Consider the following 8346-nt stretch of genomic DNA (forward strand, 5'->3'; position numbering starts at 1 on the left):
TGATATTCTAAAAGGATTTAACAGCACAAAATTATCTTCTCTACGACGCACTTTTTCTACAAGCGATTCACAGCTCAGCTCTTTCCACACTAACGATAGCGGATTGTTGACGGCGATAATGAAACACAACAATGCCGAGTAAACAGATGACGTAACAATTAGTTTCGTAGGTAAAAGAACGGAGTGCAATACGGTTCATTCGGGCTATTTTACTGCATGTATAAGAAACGAGAAAAGAGCCTTACGGCATGCTCAGGCAAGATTGTTGCAGGCGTGGGTTAGAAATTCGAATAATTGTTCTTACATTGTTGTAGACGCAGGTGTTCATATAAAAGCTGACCATTGTCGGTCATTGCAGGGCGGTTGTTGCAGACGCAGGTGTTCGTATAAAAGCTGACCAGCTTTTGTGCTGGTAAAACGTTTTAGAAAATAGAAAGTGCTTATCTTATATAAGAATTATTAAGAAATCTGTGACGTGGACGTCGTGGTCTCTTACAATTGAACAAAGTTTGAGAAATCTGTGACGTGGACGTCGTGGTCTCTTACAATTGAACAAAGTTTGAGAGACATGGAAGGAGGTGAGCTGGCCTTTCTGAAGGCCCACCTCCCTGAAGTGTTCCAACAGGTCCAGAAGCAGATCCTGGACGCCATCGCGGCGGAAAAGCAAAGACAGCGGGCAGCAGTGGCAGCAGCATTAAATACAGCAGCTACGACCGTGGTCGGAGGGCCTACTCGAGCCAACACTGGCAAGAGGAAAGCCAAAGAGTTGGACTTGTCCAATTCGAGCGGTTCGTTGGAACCCGCATCCAGGCGCCCGACGCCCGGGCCACTGTCCGGAGCCCAGTCACCTTCTCTGCCGGCACCGGCAAAAGTTCATCGGCCCGATGGACCGTCGGTAGCAGCAACATCATCCACCGCTTCCATGAGCAGGACAGTGCAGCCCTCAGCCAAGGGACCCGGCTCCCAGCCGGGACCCTCTTCCTCGATGGAGGTGACTGGGGACCTGTCCGGGCCGCTCACTGGTGTGTCATCTGACGCCGCTTCTTCTTCCAACGCTCAAGTGGACAAAACGGCTCCGGGGGAGCGCCGTAACAAAACCCCGGTGTACGTCTCTGGGGTGAAGGACGTACGCAGCTTCCTGCATAGGATTCGCGCGGAGTTGGCCTGCGGGATCGTGGCGCAGATGAAGGGAGACCTTCTGGCTCTTGTGCCTGAGACCGCCGACGGGTTCCGGGCCACCGTCAGGGTCCTGCGGTCCCTCGATGAGGGCGAGGGTGTGAGTTTTCACACATTCTCCCTCCCTGAGGATCGGTGCGTGCGCCTGCTGATTAAAAACCTGGGAGTGCGCATGCCTGAGGCCGAGGTACGCGAGGAGCTGGCCGCCATGCACATTGCTGTGCAGGGGGTCATGCAACTGCGATCGAGGCGCCGGGCCATGGACCAGGACGGTGACCGTCCCCTTACGCCACACTTTATAGTGTCGATAGCACGAGGCCCCGACGTGGCGAAAGTGCGTTCCCTTACTGAGATCTGCGGTCTGCGGGTCAAGGTAGAAACATATGTTGCACCAAAGGGGCCCATGCAGTGTAAACGGTGCCAACGCTTCGGGCACACGCAGCGGAACTGCGGTTATGCACCCAGGTGCGTGGCCTGCGGGGACGCTCACCCATCCGGGTCGTGTGCCACCCCCAAGCAACAACTTAAGTGCTGCAGCTGCGGAGGCAACCACACTGCGAACTATAGAGGTTGCAGTAAGTGGAAGGAAGCCAAGACGGCCGCTGCACAGCGTACGAAAGGGGATCGCGGCCGAAAGGACGACGTCTCCACGCGCCTGCCAGCGCCCAAATCGGCGCTAGCTAAGCCTTCCCTCGAGCAGGAGAACTTGGGCCCTGGGTGGAACCACGTGGTCCGTGGTGGCCGCGTCGTCAAGGCTGCGGCTATGAAGAACCCCGCCCCAACGCCAACTGGAGCCATTGTACAGACTGAGCGGCAGACTATCCCCAAGGGCGGCCGTGCCAAGCCCGCTCGTCCTGTGGCGCCGGTGGCAAATCCCACAGCACCTGCTCTCAAGAAGACTGACCCCACCCCACCCAAGGGTCAATCACCGCTCCAGGACATCTCAGATATCCTGGAAACCCTCTCACCACGGGTCTGCATTGAGTTGACACGACGTCTCCTCGCCGCGATCCATTCACTCCCCCCCGGGGGGTCTCGTCCGCGAGCCCTCCTCAAAACCGTTCTCCTCTTCATGGCCGACAATGACTGCACGGCCTAGAGGACACGGTAGCAAGGCCTTGCGGCTGGCTTACTGGAACGCCGACGGTGTCCGCGACAGGAAGCTGGAGCTGGAGCAGTTCCTCGGTGACTACGGAGTCGATGTTTGCCTCCTGAACGAGACGCACCTCACGTCGGGTCGGGCCTTGAGGTTCGCGAACTACGTTTGCCACCGTACGGACCGCCCGACGCTAGGGGGTGGCACAGCGATCCTTGTCCGCAGGGGCATTGATCATTACCCTGTGCCGGTATCGGGTCTACAACAACTAGAAGCAACCGCCATTCACCTGGTACTGGCAACCAGGAAAGTCAAGCTAGTGGCGGCATACCTCGCACCCACCCGGCCATGGATAGAGTCGGACCTGACCGAGTGCTTGAGCGGGGGTTTCCCGGTCCTCTTGGCTGGTGACCTCAACGCGAAACACACGGACTGGAATTCTAGCCTTATCTCTACTAGGGGCTCGCTCCTGCGTGATTACGCCAACAGAAATTCCTGCTTCATCTACGGGCCGGATTCTCCAACCACGGCTCCCTACACACACAACGCCACACCTGACGTCCTTGATATTGTCCTCATCAAGGACTTCGTCCTACCGGTGCACCTGACTGTCTGCCCCGCACTCAGCTCAGATCACCTGCCCGTCCTCGTCGACACCACGTGCCGATCGTCCTTTCAAAACCTGCCTGATCGCCCGGACTTCGCGAGAATGGACTGGGCTGCATTCCAGGCTTGCCTCGAAAGCAGACTACCGGGGAACCCCGTGGTAAACGACGAGGAAGAAATTGACAAGTGCGTCGAGGAGCTGACCAGTGCTATCCTGGAAGCCACAGCAGCGTCCGCTCCCAAGCTTCGACCCTGCATTGACAGGCGACCGCTTCTACCCGCTAGTATTCGAGATGAAATACGCCTGAAGAACCGGCTGAGGAGGCGATGGCAGGTCACAAGAGACCCCGCTCTTAAGACCCAGGTCAATCGACTCCAGAGGTCGGTGACCTATCGTCTCAACGAGTGGCGGAACGAACAGTGGAGCGACACGCTCGAATCCTTGGACTGCGAGGACCAGTCGCTTTGGAAAATGACCAAGCGTGTGATGCGAGTCCCCACTCCGTCGCCCCCCTTCTTAGTGATGGGAGGACTGGCTCTCTCGAACCCCGAGAAGGCAGAAGCCCTAGCCGACAGCCTTGAGGTCCAGTTCCAGCCGGTAGACTACCCGTCGGACCTGACTACAATTGACATGGTTAACGAGGCGATGCGAGCATACGAGTATGCCCCTGTAAATGAACCAAAATTAACCAGTCCATCGGAGGTCGCCCAGGCCATCAAGGGACTCAAGCTTGGCAAGGCTCCGGGCCCCAACGGTATACCGAACAGGGTCCTGAAACATCTCCCACGACGCGCGGTAACCTTTCTCACGAAAGTGTTCAACGCGGTCCTTCGCAGGCAACACTTCCCCTCGGCATGGAAACACGCTCGAGTGGTGTCCATACTGAAGCCGGGGAAGGACCCCACGCTACCTTCTTCCTATAGACCCATCAGTCTTCTCGACACGGTCGGCAAACTCTGCGAGAAAATCCTACTAACGAGGGTCCTACACGAGGTCAGTGAACGCGGGCTGCTGCGCGACGAGCAGTTTGGGTTTCGACCCAGACACAGCACATCGTTACAGCTGGCTCGCCTCGTCGAAAGGGTCAACAGAAACCTTGATGAGAAGCGGCTAACCGGCGCGGTTTTCCTGGACGTGGCCAAAGCCTTCGACACAGTCTGGGTCCAAGGCCTCCTATACAAACTGACCGTCCTCAACTTCCCGTCGTACTTGGTAAAAACCATCTCTTCCTACCTCGCTGACCGGACATTCCAGACATCCTTCCAGTCGGCCATGTCCACACGTCGTACCATGCGGGCTGGAGTTGTGCAGGGCGGAATTCTCTCCCCTGTGCTCTTCAGTCTGTATGTCAACGACATACCCACACCGTCCCGCCACGTCGAGTTAGCACAATACGCGGACGACACGGCTCTAGTAGTCACGTCCCGTAGCCCAACGCTTCTCGTCAGGTATCTGGAGACCTACCTCAGTAGACTTGAGCTCTGGCTCAGGGCCTGGAGGATTGCTATCAACGTCTCGAAGAGCACCGCGGTTCTCTTCATTTCCGCGAGAAGACACATCCAACAGCCCCGAGCAGTGCAGTTCCTCGGACAGCCGATCCAATGGGTCAAAACAGCACAGTATCTGGGGGTCACCCTTGACGCCGGGCTTACTTGGTCGGCGCACGTCAACCAAGTGGGAAAGAAGGCAGCGCAACGATTAGGTGTGCTAGGCCCGCTTATCAATAGGAGAAGTGGCCTGTCAATCAGGAACGGTGTACTACTCTATAAGCAGCTCATCCGTCCCATAATGGATTACGCATGCCCGATCTGGAGGTCAGCTGCCCACAGCCACGTCCAGAAGCTGCAAGTTCTGCAATCCAAGTGTCTTCGAATTGTTACTAACGCGCCCTGGTACGTTAGTAACAGGCAAATACATGAGGATCTGGGGGTCCCTTTCTTTGCCGACCACATCAGAGCACTAACTGAGATGTTTGACTCGAGGTTAGCTGGTGTGGGGAACCCCTTAGTTCGGCAACTCGGAAGACACTCGTGCCGAATGAGGGCTGCCAGAGTTCACCCAAGGGCAACCGAGGGCGACTGATGTTCAGCAGGCCAGCCGAAGCCATCCCCAAAAGACGGCCAAGTCAGCACAACGAGTGGTTAGACTACTCGGCTACCCTGACTGAGGTTTTTCGTGCTTTCCTCAGTTGTAAGGCGAATGCCAGGGTATAACTTAATAGGGGCACGGCCCGCCACCCTTCCCCCCGATCATGGAGGCCATCAGCTGAAGTGATCTTCCCCCCATGCCGCAGAGGCCTTCAGCCGAAACGGCCCCTCCCTCTCTGGGTTCATACCCCAGAGACCCAACCAACCAAATTCCTTCGACAACTTGCCTGACAGGATAACCTCCCATCAGCAGCAACAAATCCCAGTTTGAATGGTCGAGGCTCCCGCCACGACGAAACCCCGTTAGCGTTAGCAAAATTTCCGTTCTTATATTACGACCGTTTACCATTTCCAGCAATGCGTCTTGTGCGCAGGAATGGTTTCACCTAGGTAGGGACGATGCTTGCGCTTGCGCAGGCCTCTGCCCTCAGTTAGCTTCTTTGGTTGGTTGGTTGGTTTCCATATTTTCCTCGGACAGCCGATCCAATGGGTCAAAACAGCGCAGTATCTGGGGGTCTCCCTTGACGCCGGGCTTACTTGGTCGGCGCACGTCAACCAAGTGGGAAAGAAGGCGGCGCAACGATTAGGTGTGCTAGGCCCGCTTATCAATAGGAGAAGTGGCCTGTCAATCAGGAACGGTGTACTACTCTATAAGCAGCTCATCCGTCCCATAATGGATTACGCATGCCCGATCTGGAGGTCAGCTGCCCGCACCCACGTCCGGAAGCTGCAAGTTCTGCAATCCAAGTGTCTTCGCATTGTTACTAACGCGCCCTGGTACGTTAGTAACAGGCAAATACATGAGGATCTGGGGGTCCCTTTCTTTGCCGACCACATCAGAGCACTGACCGAGAGGTTTGACTCGAGGTTAGCTGGTGTGGGGAACCCCTTAGTTCGGCAACTCGGAAGGCACTCGTGCCGAATGAGGGCTGCCAGAGGTCGCATAAGGGCAACCGAGGGCGACTGATGTTCAGCAGGCCAGCCGAGGCCGTCCCCGAAAGACGGCCAAGTCAGCACAACGAGTGGTTAGACTACTCGGCTACCCTGACTGAGGTTTTCCGTGCTTTCCTCAGTTGTAAGGCGAATGCCAGGGTATAACTTAATAGGGGCACGGCCCGCCACCCTTCCCCCCGATCATGGAGGCCATCAGCTGAAGTGATCTTCCCCCCATGCCGCAGAGGCCTTCAGCCGAAACGGCCCCTCCCTCTCTGGGTTCATACCCCAGAGACCCAACCAACCAAATTCCTTCGACAACTTGCCTGACGGGATAACCTCCCATCAGCAGCAACAGATCCCAGTTTGAATGGTCGAGGCTCCCGCCACGACGAAACCCCGTTAGCGTTAGCAAAATTTCCGTTCTTATATTACGACCGTTTACCATTTCCAGCAATGCGTCTTGTGCGCAGGAATGGTTTCACCTAGGTAGGGACGATGCTTGCGCTTGCGCAGGCCTCTGCCCTCAGTTAGCTTCTTTGGTTGGTTGGTTGGCTTTCGTCATTGCGGAAAGAGTTGAGCTGTGAATCGGTTGTAGAAAAAGTGCGTCGTAGACTAAATAATTTTGTTTGTTTAATTGTGTTTCATTACATTACATTTCATTTCGTTATATTACATTACATTCAGCTACCTTCCTTTCATTGTCTAAAACGTCAGAACTGTTTAAGAAATGAAGAAAGGTGAAAGAAGACGTTATCAACTACTTGAAGTACCAACAGCAACAACTTCAACAAGGTAGACTGATACTCGTTCGATATATTACGATTACGAAAACTCTTATGAAAACTGACTTTATGATCGATTTTAAGACGAAGATTTGCAAGGGTGGGGTTGAAGGTAGAAAGTTGACTGACCAAGAACAGTTGGCCTCTGAACAGCGAAGTAAAGAACTAAAACATCAGACCTACTTAACAAATAAAGAAAAGCGAAAGAATACTTACATTGATAAACGAGACCATATTAACGACACACGTAGAAAAACAGACGAAGATTTGCAAGGGTGGGATTGGACGTAAAAAGTTGTCTTACCAAGAACAGTTGGCCTCTGAACAGCGACGTAAAGAACTAAGGCATCAGACCTATTCAACAAATAAAGAAAAGCGAAGGAAGACTTACATTGACAAACGAAATATTAAATATCAACAGAAACCGATAGACGAAAAACGCGAAATTATCGAGAAGGAAAGACAAGGACTCTAGAGAATGCGCTCCGAAAAGAGCGCTTTGCTCTAATCTCTTATATAAAAGTCTGATTTCTAAGAAGCTGAAGATTAAAGTACACAAAACAATAATCTTACCTGTTGTTTTGTGTGGGTGCGAAACATGGTCTCTCACTCAGAGGGAGGAGCACAGATTGCAGGTGTTTGAGAATCGAGTGTTGAGGAGGATATTTGGGCCTAGGAGAGAAGACGATGGGGCATGGAGAAAACTGCATGATGATGAGCTTAAAAATCTGTACTCCTCCCCCAACATTGTCAGGGTGATTAAGTCGAGAAGAATGAGATTGGCGGGGCATGTAGCGCGCATGGATGGGACAAGAGGTTTGCACCGGTTATTGGTTGGGAAGCCTGAGGGGAAGAGACCTCTGGGGAGACGTAGATGGGAGGATAATCTCAGGCGGGATCTATGGGAGGGCTTTGGTTAATTCGGTGATGAACCTTCGGGTTCGGTAATCCATCTAGTTAGTTATGTATAAATGTTTCAGATTTGGAATTGCGAATTTTGATAGTATCAAGTATGGGCTTATTAGTTGCCCATTTTTAAATACTACAAACACTTGCAGGAAAATTATATTTTACATGTAACTAATATTTCCAATTTTTAGAAGATTTATGTATGACTAACCTACCATTTGCTTAAGGCCCTGAGGAAACCCACAAAAGATGTTACAACAGTTAACCTGGTAAAAATTTGAACCAGAAACTCAAAATATAAAGGCGGGGTGATAAGGACTTCGCCACATTTGGTTGGTGAATGTATTGAATGTTGTTGTTTTCTGGGTTCTGGTGCTGTCATTACGCTTGAGGGGCACAGTTGACATCTTCGTGGCAAGAGTATTAAATATCAATCGGTCTGTACTCACTTCCTGGTTAAGTGGTACTTTATTAATATTGGTAAAAGGTTTCCACGTTAACATATTTATTTTTAGCAATGTAAAATTTGCTGCAGAAAATTGTGAAAAAAGTTAGATCTAAGAGCCATGTCATTGAGAGATCGTTTTATTCTTGGCACTTAATAGTACGCAGTTGAGTAGGAACCTTAAGTCTAACCTACATAAAAGCATTTAAATTCAGATTTGTGAAATCCAGTAATCTTGCCTGCTCAGA

This window comes from Zootermopsis nevadensis, unplaced genomic scaffold, assembly GCF_977971745.1.
Source record: "Zootermopsis nevadensis isolate Lab colony 2312 unplaced genomic scaffold, Znev_1.0 Znev_ptg000058l, whole genome shotgun sequence".
Classification (NCBI taxonomy): Eukaryota; Metazoa; Arthropoda; class Insecta; order Blattodea; family Termopsidae; genus Zootermopsis; species Zootermopsis nevadensis.